General features: G+C 44.0%; 1 protein-coding gene across 3 annotated transcripts in view; it reads right to left on the bottom strand.

Annotated features, from left to right (window-relative positions):
* Nucleotides 1-12,946, bottom strand: part of NHSL1 (NHS like 1) — a 186,884-nt gene that overhangs the window by 111,702 nt on the left and 62,236 nt on the right. The gene's annotated exons all lie outside the window — the stretch shown is intronic.

Below are 12,946 nucleotides of genomic sequence, written 5' to 3'. Positions count from 1 at the left end.
GTCTGACTCATAATAAGAGGATAAGGTTTAACCCACTGACTGGGAGGCAAAAAGCTAAGTACTGTATCAGATTACCCTATGAATCAACCAGGCACACCAAAGTGACCTTTGGCTCCTAGTAACGCAGCACAACGGGCTGGCCAACTGTCTTCTGTAAATAATTTAATAGGCTGCATTTAAATTGAGCTCGCCGGGCGAGGTAATGCATATGTACATGTACGTCCACAGGCCTTCCACCACTTCCCAACGTCGGTGGTGGTGTAGTGGGGTTGGGGAGGGGGGCTGGGGGGGTGCGAAATGGGAGCAAGCACTGCTAATGTTTGCTTTTCTCACTATGTCATCAAGTCCTTCTAATGTGAAAGGTTTTGTCTTAAAAAGACACACACACCCCCCCCCATCCCAGATGAGACAAGAGACTTGGGTGGGGTCTGGGGGTTTTGTTTTGGTTTTAATTCTTTAGACCGTTTGTTTAAAAGAAGATTTTGAGAATGTGGGGTGACATACCCCTAGAGACCCAAACACTGGAATATCTGCTTTGGGGTAGTCCATGTACAAATAGTCAGGATTTAATGTCAAAATCAAAGACCATGTTTGAAATCAACTTACTGTTTCTTTTGAGAAAGAACAAATATTTGGAATTGCCAGTGCCACAAAATACAGAGAACTGTAAACTACCACAGCTATTACTGGCTAAATTATACAGAGTCAGATGTATAAAGACCTGGGTAGAAACTGCAGAATCACAGTCATCTTCTCTACACTTCTGTACATCTTCTTTACACTTCTTGGAAACAGAAGATTAGAGAAAGCAAGAAGAAGGAAACCTGTTCAGGTTAACCCAAAATGCGAAGGTAAAATTCCATAGACCTGCCCAGAGTCTTGGCAGCAATTTGATTTTAGACATTTATTTCCCTGACCTGTCTGGAGCTCTGCCTTTGTATCATGGTACTGAGTCACAACTTGATGATGCAAGGGTGAAAACATTGCCGCGGGTGAGTGACCATAACATTTCCACTGTTACTGTAAATACAAAGTGGTGCAATGCTTTGTGTTCAGAGTTTGGTATTATTATTATATTTCCTTGCAGGGAAAGATCCATCGCGGTATTGTCATTACCACGGAATGCTGTCTATTTGTAGGTGACAGGAAGCTTAATATCAGTGTATATTGTTGCACGTTTGGATCAAAAGTACATTTCCCAAGATCAAGAAAGAATAGTGATTACCATTTGAAAAAACAATACATATTGAGGCCATTAACACCAATGGATTTGCAGTTTAATCCATGCTTTAATCAGTAGCCCAGCGTAAGGCCAAGGAGTTGTAAATTTTAGCATCTGACACACTTTAGAGGATTAAGTTTAACTTTGTAAAACACTCTACAAAGCCATTTAAGAGAAAAAAGGTACGCTTCTAATAAGCTTAGATCATTTTCCAACCTGACTATTTTCTCCCTTATTAAGTCGTCATACAAGTAAACAGGCTTCATATTTTCCAGGTTACGCATCTAAAGATTAAGGCATTCTTTTTGGTTCATCTCAGTAAAAAAAAAAAACAACATGAAGGAATCACAGAAGAAGAAACCCAAGGCCTGAAGTAGAAAGCTAAACTGGTTCCTCCCCCCCGCCCTTTTTATGTTTTTAGAGGTGAACAAGAGCCTCACATGCCATCAGGATTTTTACCACCTATCACAACCTGCTCGTCAAAGAATTCTCTAAAAGTTGTTAAGCAAACACATATACGTGGCTCACAGCCACTGCGTTTCCCTAAGGCCAGCAAACAAAGAAATTGTTGCACAGAAAAGGTTTCGGTTCAGTGTAAAAAGCCAACAAAACAGAAAGGAAAAGAAAAAAAAAAACAACCCCCAAACCCTGCAGATGTGCTCTGGTTTTGGTTGGGCTGTGGTTTTTGGCACAATTCGCATGTTAGTTTAATTCCTACATTTCCTAGTCTATCATTTCTGATGACTCAAGCAGACAGTAACAAGGGTGGTTCACAAGTACAACTTCCCAGCGCAGCCGCTGCTCCATCAACCGAGAGGACACCTCTCTCTCGGGCTTCCTGGGTGTCTACCTTCAGGTGGTAACAACTCCTCAGCACATCGGTCACAAAGCCATTTGGATTAAGCACAGTCAAAAGCCCATTGAGAACACCTTGCCCGCAGGCTCAACCCTTCACTTCACAGCTCTTGTGGCCAGCAAAGGGCACAGGATGCCCGGCAGCCCTGAGAGACCCTCCATCCCAGAAACTGCCCCAACACCACTGGATCCTCTACATAGGGATGCCTTCCCAGCGCCGCTCATCATCTCCGGGCGGAGATGCGTGGGAAATTCAGTAGCTCGTGAACCTGACCTCCACCTGAGGTCTTTATCTACAGCGTACCTGTTCTTACAGGCATCCTATACAATGCTTGCAAACCCATAAAGTAATCCGTATTCCTGCACGGTTGTTTACAGCAAAGCAGCCACAGCGAGCGTTTTGGTATTACAACAGGGCCTCAAACTTCCCATTGACATCTTGTCCCTTTTGGGGAAAGCACATAGCGAGAAACTCTTTCCTTTTCAATCTGTGTGGACCTGAGAGGGGAAACAAAAAAAATACAGTAAAGAAGGAAAAGGATCAAAAATGAAGTTACTTGCCCAAGATCACAGAAGGGATAAGCAGCAAAGCTAAGAAAAGAAAGTAGGTCTCCTGGCTACCGGCCTCGCAACCTACTTAAGTAGGCCCTGTCTCGCACAAAAAGCAATGCCTATTAATTGCTTCTATCACAACCATTACAGAGCCTTTGAATGCCCTAATTACAACTGAAAATTTCCTTTCTGTTACCTATTTTATCCTTTTAGGGTTTTTTTTCAACTTAAAAATATACCACGCCATAAATGAGTACCTAAAAGAGAAGGTAGTTCTGTACTGTAGGACTGCTCCAAGCATCCCATCTACATTCCCAACTTTATTAGGTCCACGGGGGAGGGGGGAGAGAATCCCCCTAAAACCAGGGTGACAGTTTCTATAAAGCCCTAGGCTAACCTGGCCTTGCTGCTCCCCCTACACCAGCTGCATGTGGGGGCAATTCCCGCCTGGCCAACAAAATCACTCTTACTGCAAGAGAGGAACCGAGCAAGGAACACAAACAAGGCTCTCACACAATGTGGCTGTTAGCAAAAAAGATATTTATATTATAGAATAAGTCGGAAGGGACTTTTAAAGGTCATCTAGTCCAACCCCCCTGCACTGAGCAGGGACATCTTCAACTAGATCAGGTTGATCAGAGCCCCGTCCAACCTGACCTTGAACATTTCCAGGGTTGAGGCAGATTTGTAAGAGAGGCAGAACAAAGACCAGAATCACCCAGAAACAAATGCTGCTTTTCTCTAAAATAGTTTGATGCCAAAAGAGCAGGCAAGTTAACTGTGCCTATGACACCTACCTGCATCAACTTGGTACAAATACATTCACAAGGTCTGGGGGTATCAATCAGCATAATTCCAGAACCGACGGAAGCCCAAAATTTCAGAGAAAATCTGCTTTCAAGTATGCAAGAAATCCTTGCTGGGTAAGAGTATGATGGATATTCTGAGGGATACAGGAGGAAAGGGCTCAAACTACTGTAAGTTTCAGCCTCGTCTGTACCTGTACACAGCTGAGTTTTACCTCCTGTCAGCCAATAACTATTTTCCAAATAAAGCAGCTTTTATTTATTGGTAAATAACTTTATTGGTAAAATAACTTCTGTTCTCTCAGCACACACGTGTTGATGTGAGGTTTTATGCCATTGTGCAACCTAAGGGGACGAGTAACAGGACTTTGATGAATTCATAGAATGATGACAGTTGGAAGGGACCTTGAAGATGACCTACTTCCAACCCCCCTGCCATGGGCAGGGACACCTCCCACTAGACCAGGCTGCTCAAAGCCCCATCCAATCAGGCCTCGAACACCTCCAGGGATGGGGCATCCACAACTTCTCTGGGGAACCTGTTCCAGTGCCTCACCACCCTCACAAAGAATTTCTTCTTCATATCTAATCTAAATCTGCCCTCTTTCAGTTTAAAACCGTTACCCCTCATCCTATTGCTACACTCCCTGAATAAGAGTCCTTCTCCACCATTCCTGTAAGCCCCCTTCAGGTACTGGAAGGCTGCTGTAAGGTCTCCCCGGAGCCTTCTCTTCTCCAGGCTGAACAACCCCAACTCTCTCTGCCTGTCCTCACAGCAGAGGTGCTCCAGCCCTCTGATCATCTTTGTGATCTCCTCTGGACCCGCTCCAACAGGTCCTTATTCTTTCCTGTGCTGAGGGCTCCAGAGCTGGACGCAGCACTCCAGGTGGGATCTCACCAGAGCGGAGCAGAGGGGCAGAATCCCCTCCCTCGCCCCACCAGCCACGCTGCTTTTGATGCAGCCCAGGATGCGGTTGGCTTTCTGGGCTGCCAGCGCACATGGCCGCCTCATGTTGAGCTTCTCGTCCACCAGCACCCCCAAGCCCTTCTCCCCGGGGCTGCTCTCAACCCCTTTTCCACCCAGCCCGAACGCAGACGACGTGCCGATAGCCCTGTAGCTCACCGGCGTCCGTCGGCGCCCGGCAGGTGGCAGCAGGGATCCGTCCCGCTGTCCCCAGCCCGGGGGTGCCGGGGTCAGCCCCGCTGTGACAGCGACACAGCTACGGTGACGCGCACTTGTGATTTAGCCCTTAGCCATTCGCTTACGGAAAGCTGTTATTATCTCTGCTTAAAATGTAATTAACAATTTTAGTGTTTATGGACTCGGGCGTGACAAGTCACTAATTAAGAAAGCTCCCACCAACTGTGGCCACTGCCTCGGTTCCTACACAAGTCCTCCCGGGTTGCAGGGCTCTGCTTTCATAACGCAACACCTTTTTTAAAAATCTCGTAACCATAGGGTCACCTCTCCTCCGAAGCTGAGGCTTGGCCAGGGAAGGACTCCACTGACAACTGTTACCCCACACATCCCAAGTGTTGGTGAGTCTGTGAAGATTAACTCTCTAAGTATTGAATTTTTGAGGAGGGAGTAAGTTTTCTGTCTGAAGAAGAGATTTTATCTTCCCCCCAGCCACTCATCTGTTCATTGAATCACCAAAAGTTACCAATAGCTGTTCAGATCAACGCAAGGAGCCACTTAGAGGGTCTGGGAGGGAAGCTGGAGAGGTGCTACAGAAGTAAGGCAGCATTCACTGCCTCCTTACTCCTGCACCACACAGACCCTTTCTCCACCAGGCACCTGCTCCGAACGGCTGTCCCAGCCGACACCAAGGATGCTCCGAATCAAACCACGCCCTGTATCTCCCTGGGCGGCTCCCACCTCCCAGGAAAGCTGTGTGCTTTTGTAATACCTTGTGTCTCTACTTCAGATATATTCCTCTCTGCTCAATCTAAATTGTAAAATCAGTTTACTCTCTCCTACGACTTTACTCAGCATATGTTATGTTCATACGAAGAAGAGGCTCAAATAACTTTTAATACCTGAACACGCACATGAAGCTTTGCGACATGCCAGTTACATCAGAAATTTAGAAACGTGAGATTTCGGTGAAGCACAAGACACTTCTACTGGATCACCCAAGTTTCCTGTGGAAATGCTGACAGCTGTACTAAAAACAACTGGAAGCCAGTCAAACTGCAAAAAAAAAAAAACCAAATCAACTCATATTTATTAATATGTAATTGAGGACCATTCTGCCAGCAGGAAAGTACCCTAGACAACTAAATAAATGTCTTTCTATTTCCCACTTCTCTGATAAAGAGGATGGATACCAGGGAAACTGCAGAGGGGATATGGCTGTTTGCTTTGAGGTGGAAGCCCTCTGCTGGTTAACATAAACTAATTAACGCACTAATCTGAATGTTTTTGTAGATAACAGAACCACAAAGAACAAGACAGGAGAGAGTGGCTAAACAAGAAACGGAGGCGATTCGTCAGTAATCTCAGAAATCCTCATTCTTCATCTTTTTTACTAAGCCCATGAATGCAAAATGTGTTTGTTTTGTTTTCTGCTTTCCTGTTCGTATTTACACACTCTTTGGCTTGCACAATACGCAATTTAATAAATCTTACTAGGTATTTGCAATAATCAAATGCTGAAAAGGAACTTTAGAACCCTGCGAGACACTTGGGCAGAGCTGACCATTCCAACGCTGGAAACGCTGTTCACGTGTGTTGTAACCAGGTCTCACCATTTGACACACAAAACACAGGAAACTCTTTCTTCCTATAGAAACGAATGCTCTTTGCACGTCTTTTTTGCTTTTGTCCTGTATCTTTATTTCAAAGTTACTTCACAGCCAAACCAGCAAAATTATTTGACCTTACTGACACTGTAACGTACGTCTGGTCTAGGAACCAAGCTAAGAATGTACTGTTTCTGTAAACCATGCATAAATATTGAACTTCAGAAGAAAGACAGAAGACTCATGTGTGCGCACAGGTATGGGATTGCTGTCATGCTTTTTCACTTCATTTTTAAGTTTGCATGCCTGCGTTGCCTGATACATGGTAAGTACAGAGGAGTGTGTTGCAACTCGGGACAAAATTTGTAAATGAAACCCAGCCCTGCCACGCCTGGAGGAATGCTGCAATCCCCTCTTCCTCACAACAGGCTCTAGGTTAAAAGAAATTCATTTCTAGGCGGAGGATGAGCACGAGGAATGCTGCTGACACACAGAGAGGGAGGAGGAACACACAGAGTTTGCTTCTTAGTTACTGTCCTACATAGTTATATTTAATCCCAATTAAATTAAAATAGCCCTGGTAAAAGCTTGATAAAAATGCAGGGGAAAACCAAACTTCTAAAATAATGAACATATGGCCGAAGTATGTGCATGCAGCGTCTCTGTACGGAGTGCCTGCGCATGTGCTCGCTCCATATGTACACATCCACGTATTCAGCAGGAGCACCAACTGTGACCAATGACAAAATTTGTCTCCCCCCCCGCCATTTCCCCTTCTGCCATATGCAAGCCTGAAATTAACCTTTATTCTTTTTTGGCAACGCTGAAACATTTTAACATTTTCCCCGACCCATAGCAGTTTCTAGGTGGAAAAAGACCCGAGAATACGAAAGAATAATACGCAGGGTCATTCTTGTAGAGCCCATGGTCCTCCCCAGCAGACTCCATAATAAAACATTTGACACACAGGAAGGGTTCCTATTCACCAGTTGCCAAAACAAGGTGAGGACGGGAGGGAAAATGAAAGCCCAAATTATCCTCAGTGGAGGAGAAGACAGGATAAATAAGGACATTCAGGCTAACAGCAGGAATAATCTGACGCTGCCTCTCAACCACTGGCATGTAAAATAATCAGCCTCAACAGAACAGCTGTTTAGTCGCAGTTAAAAAACCGAGAGTGTCGATTCTTAAATGGTTGCTCTTTGCTCACAGCGCAGAGAAAACCAAATCAAGGCTTTGCAATCTTCTGTAATTGGCACCACAGCTTCTTGTTTACCTATCTAAAGAAAGCTCATCTTCTGGCATACCACTTAGTGAAATACAGGGCGGGAGGGGTAGAAAGTGAAAGAGAAATCATGTATTATTGAAATTACAGGTGTAAAGAATGTTTGTTCATCAGATACTAATCTGTTGAGAGCCCAGTGGATGTCTCCCACAATGCTAGCACCCCAAGTCAACTTCTCCCAAGGAGGAAAGAGTTTGGAAAGCAGACTTACTGACTTCTCACAGGCAATGCCAACCACCAATCACTATTTCAGGCGGTTTCATCAAGGCAAAGAAGATTCACACCTTGATAGTCATTTTTAAATGAAGTTGCTCTGACATTTCACTATTAACCAGTGGACTAAATTATAGGCTTCGTCTTCACCCTGGGCTTTCTCCTGCCCACAAGACAATCTGCTTGCAATACCCTGCTAGGCTGAAAGCAACTCCAAGCTCCTCAATCATGCAGGTTCTTCAAAGCCTTCAGATGCTTGGAAACCGAGTATCAATCCTGATGCATCATTAACTCCTGAGCACCTCCTTCAGCATGACTTCTCCAGCCAATGCCAAAATACTGCTCCTATCTATACCGTTTTTTACTTCTTTTTACGAAAGGAAGTAAAACAATTGGCACAACTGGCAGCGCATGTGTGAAATCCAATACTTTTTGAGGTCTTTCACCTTCTCCTTGGCAGAAAACAAAGAGCATGGCTTAAGCTCAGTAACTGAGCTCACACTTAGGTAGGAAGAAGTGGAGCAGTGGGGGATCTCCACGAGAACAGGCCCGGGTCCTAAGGCAGAGCACCACAACAGCAATATGTCTTTACATCTTTCAGGAGGTGAGGGGCAAGGAAAAGGAGTAGGACTCAAAATGGCAGCTAACCCCTTTTTTACTGTATTCTCTGTGTAAGCAAAAGTAAAGGCCGTTAGACATAAAAGGAAATGTCAAACTAATGTAAAAAAAAAAAAAAACACATTCCAAAAGAAAATACGCAACATATGCTTGAAAAGGTAGATTTTTGTTGTAAAGAAATAAAAATGAACATGTAATTGCTGTGGTTTTCAGCCAGTCAAGCCACCTTTGTCAACATGAGCCCTACTGCACTAAACACAAACAGAAAACAAGTAACATTGAAAAACAAGAGATACTTACTATTTCACTTGCAATAAACATTCCTTATTGAAGGGCATCTGGCAAAGTGCCAGCAGGAGAAACAGATGCCATATAGATATTCCTAAAGAACTACGAGTACAGACACCTGGGATTACACAGAAAATAAATTTATGCAGAAATACTTATTATCTAACCATGGGATTACACAGAAAATAAATGTATGCAGAAATACTTATTATCTAACCATGTGCTCTATCACATACCACATTCTTGTTATGCAACCAAGTTTATTCACCCGGAGGAGTCTGCTGACAAATAAGGAGAATGTTTCATATGTATTTATTCATCAAATAAAAATAACAATGGTTTCTAGATGGGAACTACCACCTTCTTTTGATTCACATGCCTCCCATGCTACCCGTTCTAAACTCATCAAGTTGACAAGATTATCAAGATTGCTTAAAGAGCCCATATTTCTCCGCGGTACTTTTTTTTTTTTTTCCCAGAAATAGCAAAGTGGAAAACACGCTAGCTTTCTCAGCCAGCTTTGGCATAGAGATAATACCATGCTCTGTGGTTAATTGCTAGCTCTTCTTCCTCCGAGGCACTCTGAGTCATCTCTGCTTTCCACACTGGTGTCTTCCAAACAATTCTGGGTAAAACTGTGCTAGTTCATTCTCACCAAAGACATTGTATGAGAGCACAATTACACAGAAGGGATCACATATTAAACAAGTTGGTTGGTTTTTTTTAAAAGCATTCCATTAAAAAATGTGCAAGGCAAATATTGCAGTAACTATTAATCAAGTCTAAAAATAAATTAGAACTAACTTCATGAAAGACGCCTTGGCGTTTGCTGGCGTTTAAAGCTTTTCCTTCAAGTACAAGCACAGCCGCAGCAGGATTTGCTCCTCTCATCCGAGGGCACCTTTTCCCAAGCTTAGACAAACAGATGTGAGGAGACGCTTTCAATCTTTCCTTGCAGACAGCATTGTTTTTTCATTACGACAAAGCGTTACTGAGCTTGGCGGTAGAAACCACCCACTTTCAGGAACTCTCAGCGTAGTTAATATTCCTCTGCTTAACAAAAGATGCCTTGGTCTAAGGCTGTTTCTGCAGGCTGTCGTTACAGCACTTCACCCAACTGACCTTCCTTTACGAAGGGCTGCTCTGGTTACGGGAGCCTGAGTTATTCTGTTTAGCTTAGGGCAAGCAAAAAGGCAACAGGCTGACAGTTCTAAAGTTACTCGACATTAAAAAAAAGTAAAAAAAAAAAAAAAATCACATCTTGGCTAAAATATATGGAACATATGGTACCTGCCAGCATCCTTCATCAATAAACAGGCCATCTTAAAAGACACAATTTAGTTGTCAAGTTAGTGTCCCGCATGGTTTCTCTTAAAAAAAAAAAAAAAAAAGAGAGGGGAAAAAGTGCCACTTTATACACACTTACAAAACAATTAAGCAAACAGCCAAAGCAGCTAGCTCCTTTACAGCTCCCGAATTCTGGGCTGCTCTAAGGGTCACTGTGAGTATCTTGGGGAAATAAAAAAACTGTGACAGCCCCCAGGAGAGTGCTCGCTGCCCGCACTCCCGGGTAGTCAGTGGGGCTAATGACTCAGGTGGGGGCCTAAAAAAGCACCTTTTCTTTTTCTCTCAAGTAAAGCCCGAAAATAAAGTTCCCATCAGTCCCTGCCCTCTGCGTGCTTGTTCCTGCCCCGCACCATGGCAGGGCTCAGCCGCGGCAGGGATGGCCTGGGACACTGCACCACTGCAGCCACGGCCATTCAAGAAATGCTGGGATTTAATCTAAAACACAACTGACAGCCCCAAAACTGCAGTGTCAGCACAACCGAAGGGACGGCAAGCTGAAGGAGAAGGGTGGAGGCAGGCACTGAAAGTACAGGAACTTTTTCAGAAGCAGGGTGCGTCAGGTTAACTAGCTATTCCCCCAAGACTACATCTGGCCAGGGGTTTCTACAAGCTCTCCAATTCTCTACTGGACAATTCAGGGTATTGATAAGGAGAAGGAGGATAGAGGAGAGTGTTTTCCTGGATCCCTATATCCCTATTAAACTTATACTTCAAAAAACACCTTTTTGATTTTCAGACAGCAGAACTTTTCTTGATGGGAAAATCTGTTAAACCTGTTTGCAGGGGCAGGGTGGTTTTGGGGGGGTCTTTTTTTGTTTGCCCCCCCCCCTTTTTTTTTTTAATAGTGCTTTAGTTTCACTGCATATGCAAAAACGATGCCTGAAGTCCTCGTAGTTTTCACTCATAGTTTTCAACACAGGAAAAAGTAGTAAAGAAGCTCCATAGTGGGGTGAGGTCAGGGTTGGGCAAAGAGAGCACTCAGAATACTTATGTGAATTATGTCACCAAAACAATTCAAAACACTTTATAAAACCGTGTGGAAAAGCCATTGCCAGAGCACAAAAGGGATATGGCATCCAAGATTACAGGAAGTTCATTACTGGATGCAGGCTTTTTTTTAGAGTTGGCAATCAGTTTTGTTATGTTGGAGGTTCTCCCCTGTGCTAAGAAGGTTTCATTATATCCAAAAGCATCTCAGCAACCAGCCAAGACAGGGATCAAGAGAGGGAAACACTGTTATGTTCTCCCCAGTTCGGGAAAGGACGAAGCCAAAATAAATAATTTAAGAGAGCTGTCTTCCGAAGTAAACTTTTCTTTTAGTTCATAGGTTACTTCTACATTGTCAGCCAACTATAGACATTACAATTTGTTAGGGCAGCCTGTTGAAATTAAGTGGAAACGTATTTCCACCTTAATTCCAGGGAACCTTATTTCCTTTTCAAATTTTTAACTCTAGGCCCCCTTGGCAAAGTTTTTTTGCCTGCTGCTTGGCTTTCAACACTTTTTTTTTTTTTTTTTTAATGGAAAACTTCACACCTTACTGCAGAAAGCCACCACAAGACAGGGCAGAAAATACACTTAATGTGCTAGAGTGGACAACATGGAGAGAGGGGGAAAAAAAAAAAAAAAAAAAGACAAGTCCCTCATGTGAGCGGAGGGCAGGACAGGCACCCCTGTCTCTCCAGCCCTGATGGAAAAGAGATGTCAGCGCCTTGCAGCTGAGGTGAGGACACAAGCTCACACCTCAACCAAAACACAGACACACGCACACCCCCTTCTCGGAAAAACAGCTCAAGATGCAGCCTGAAATACCCTCCTTGCCTTCAACAGCAAGTCCACTGGGCAGACACTCATCCTTTAGGCACCACCAGCTAGTTCTAAGCGTAGAGAGGGCTGTTGCCTTTGCATGTCTTCGGCAGAGGTTCATCTGTAGTTGTCCTACAGGTTCTGCCTGTAAAACTGGGTCTGCCGTCTCCTTGCAGGGAGGCTGGCCCCCTTCCTACCTCCTCTTCTCATCCCACAGCCTCGCCATAATGACGGCTGTCTTCTCCAGTCATGGACACTGTTAGTCAGAGCCACACACTGACACATGAGAAAATATCTTTTAACCTCATCAAACATTTTCTACAGTATCATTCCATCTCCATACGCAGCTTCCCAGGACAGTGCAAGTGGAAAATTAAGCCGAGGAAGGCAAGGTAGCGTGGAACAACCACACTGCCGCTCCGTATGTGGGATGTGGGAGGAAACACCGTTCATGTGCACCCATTAGCCCCCTCCCCGTCTTTCACGGCACTGCCAATTTCTGTAAAATTCAGGGTGAATCATCTTTGTGCTGCTTCTTCCCACATCCCAGTTCTTGGGAGTCACATATCTGGGCCAGAGTCTCATCTTTTATCTTCAAAGAAAAGAGAAAATTTCTAAACTTAATTTGAGGGATGGGGGAAATTCACACAACCTAAACATCATAAAAATTCAAACCTCAAGAGCTATTAAAAAAATCCATTTTATTTTCATATTTCATTATTTTTTTTGGGGGGGGGGGTAAGCTCAGGATCCCGAATGCTTTGGTTAAATGCACTTCTACAGGTGGGAAGATCTGAGCCAAATTCTCTGTAATGGAAGCAGTTACACTGCAGGAATACAGTTAAAGCAAGATAAGAGATGTTTTCCTGGGGAGGGTGCTAAATGCTTGCATACAATAATTTTAATGTCACTTCTGTCAGGCTAATGCCCCATCAGGGTGGAAGCAAGAAAAATACAGGCTTTTCATTCTTGGATAATTGGGTGCACACCCTTAGTAGTGAAAGCCGTTTACTAAGTAATTGCTCACCACCAAGTAGCTAGAACAAGAATACTAACAAAAATACTGCAAGATCCCAAGTGTTAGAAGAGAAGCAGAAACTGAAGCAGCAACTGTATGAAAATAAGTAAGAAAGCTTTCTATGTGGTAAAGACGTTAGCCACTACGAACCAGTAACACACACCCCCCTCACAGAAAACGCACAGCCAAAC

Source organism: Rissa tridactyla, chromosome 3 (genome assembly GCF_028500815.1).
Source record: "Rissa tridactyla isolate bRisTri1 chromosome 3, bRisTri1.patW.cur.20221130, whole genome shotgun sequence".
Lineage (NCBI taxonomy): Eukaryota > Metazoa > Chordata > Aves > Charadriiformes > Laridae > Rissa > Rissa tridactyla.
This window is presented reverse-complemented; position numbering and strand designations above follow the sequence as displayed.